The 2,301-nt window shown below is 40.3% G+C and overlaps 1 pseudogene across 1 annotated transcript; it reads right to left on the bottom strand.

Moving 5' to 3' along the window:
* Window positions 1-1,572: 1,572 nt before the first annotated feature.
* On the bottom strand, window positions 1,573-2,298 carry LOC103254789 (annotated as a pseudogene). Its single transcript, XR_002481645.1, has one exon. The product of XR_002481645.1 is annotated as a mortality factor 4-like protein 1 pseudogene (transcript).
* Between the last annotated feature and the right edge of the window lie 3 nt (window positions 2,299-2,301).

Below are 2,301 nucleotides of genomic sequence, written 5' to 3'. Positions count from 1 at the left end.
TCTCTCCCAGAACGCATCTCACTTCTTTCCTCTATTATATTCTACCTTGTATTTCCATTTTCAGCTCAAAGGTGTTCTCTGGGAAATTTACCTCCATTCTTTCCAAATGACATTAATCACTCCCACCCTGGGATTCATATAGTACTTTAAGTAGTACCTCATTGTAGTCATCTTCAGGTTGTCCTCAGAATTTCAAGAACTTTGCATGTCCCTAGTAAATAAATGTGAGCTGTATTGAATCGGATTGTTTCATAAAAATAGTCACCTTGAAATAATCTGTGTCATTTAATAAGAGGAGTTTCCCACACATGATTTTTTAAAAGCAACAGATTTCTCTATCCTCAGAACACGGATTCTTATACATCCACATGTATAGGATGCAGCTAGTTTATAAAAACAGATTTCAGATTTCCACCATCTGAGAATCTGAATCATTAAGACTGAGGTGGATCTCCGGAACTTTAATTCTAATAAGAAGCCAGAGATACAATGATCGGGGCCTCCTGAATTCCTCTTTGCAACACTTTGCCTTTAAAAACAAGAAATGGTAATCCCAATAAATAAATGTGTCTACACAGAATCCTCTCCTTTGTAAGCGTTACATAAGATCCTCTTTTAGTAAATAATTTGTTTGAAGAATGGAGTTCTCCATGGGCTTTGGATGGGGATAACTTGTGGGTTGACAGAAAACACACTCTTTAAGTTCCAAATTCCATTTGAAAAGTAGCATCTGCTGCTAAACTTGGAATTTCTTGTCTTCTACCACAAGCCACAAAGGTCAGAGGGGACCTTTCCCATATTTCTCTACACAGAATTCTTCAAGAATCAATTTTTAGATTGCATATATATATATATATATAATTTTTTTATTATTATTATTTTTTGAGTTGGAGTCTCACTCTGTCACCCAGACTGGAGTGCAGTGGCCGCTCCTGGCCACCGCAGTCTCAACCTGCTGGGCTCCAGCGATCCTTCCGCCTCAGCCTTCTGAGTAGCCGGAATTACAGGTATGCACTACCACACCCAGCTAATTTTTTGATTTATTGTAGAGATGAAGTCTCGCCTGCCCAGGCGGGTCTCAAACCCGCGGGCTCAGGCAATCCACTCACCTCAGCCTCCCAAAGGTGCGGGATTACAGGTTGACCACCGCGCCCGGCTTTATATTTTTAAAAACAATAGATAATTGCCATTCTGACTGGAGTTAGGTGGTATCTCAGTGTGGTTTTGATTTGCATCTCCCTGATGATTAGTGAGGTTGAACATTTCTTCATGTGTTTGTTGGCTGCTTGGATGTCCTCTTTTGTGAAGTGTCTCTTCATATCTTTTGCCCATTTGATAATGTGGTTGTTTGTTTTTTTCTTTTCAGCACATTTTAGTTCCTTGTAGATCCAGGGTGTTAAGCCTTTGTCAGACCTGGTGTTGGCAAATATTTTTTCCCAGTCTGTAGGCTGTCTCCCTGCTCTCTTGATGGTTTCTTTGACCTTGCAGAAGCTTGTCAGTTTAATAAGGTTCCACTTGTCTATCTTCTCTCTTATGACCTGTGGGGTTTCGGGTTTTGTTCAGGAATTTTCTCTGTTGAAAATCAAACAGAAAACAAACATCAATTCTGTTATACACTAACATCTTCAAAGTACATCGTTTGTACAAGAGAAAGACTAAGAACAAAAATGTGTTTACAGAGATCCAAACATAGTGAGCACGAATGCCTCTCACACAGCTTTCTGATGGTACTCAGGAGGGGCCACTTCATAATCACTGGCACTAAACAAGGTCGCAGAATTCTTTGCCAGGTATTTTAGGAAGCCATGAAGATAATTCAGTAATAAAGCAAGGCTCTTCTCTTCCAGAGGTGTATAGGCCAACATTGCTCCAATTCACACAAATACTCTCAGCAGATGCGATGCTCCATACACCTGGGACATGGGAGCATCAGGGTGATCTGCAAGAATTTCAGCATACTGTGGCCTCTCGAATTTGTAGAGTAGCTTAGTGCCCAGCATTACATTGAAGTATTCTTTTATTCTTATACTCCTTATTATCTGTGTTTCCATGAGATTTCTTATAATTTGCGTAGTCCTCTAGAATGGAATCCACATTCTCCTTGGCAGGAAGATAAAAGAGCTGTTTTTGTCTGGTAATTAAGTCACAGTCATCAACAAGCCATGGTTTTAGCTCTTCAGGAATTTTTACTTTAACTTCAACTCTGTTCATGAATGTTTCCTCATTTTCAACAGTAGGATCTACCCGGGCCCTTTTCTTCCGAGGAGGCTGAGGTGTCTCACTGGTACTGCCACCATCTCC

The sequence above is a fragment of the Carlito syrichta genome, unplaced genomic scaffold, assembly GCF_000164805.1.
Source record: "Carlito syrichta isolate Samal-C Ts95f unplaced genomic scaffold, Tarsius_syrichta-2.0.1 Scaffold287506, whole genome shotgun sequence".
In the NCBI taxonomy this organism is placed as follows: Eukaryota; Metazoa; Chordata; class Mammalia; order Primates; family Tarsiidae; genus Carlito; species Carlito syrichta.
The sequence above is the reverse complement of the archived record's forward strand: the minus strand, read 5'-3'. Positions and strand labels throughout refer to the sequence as shown.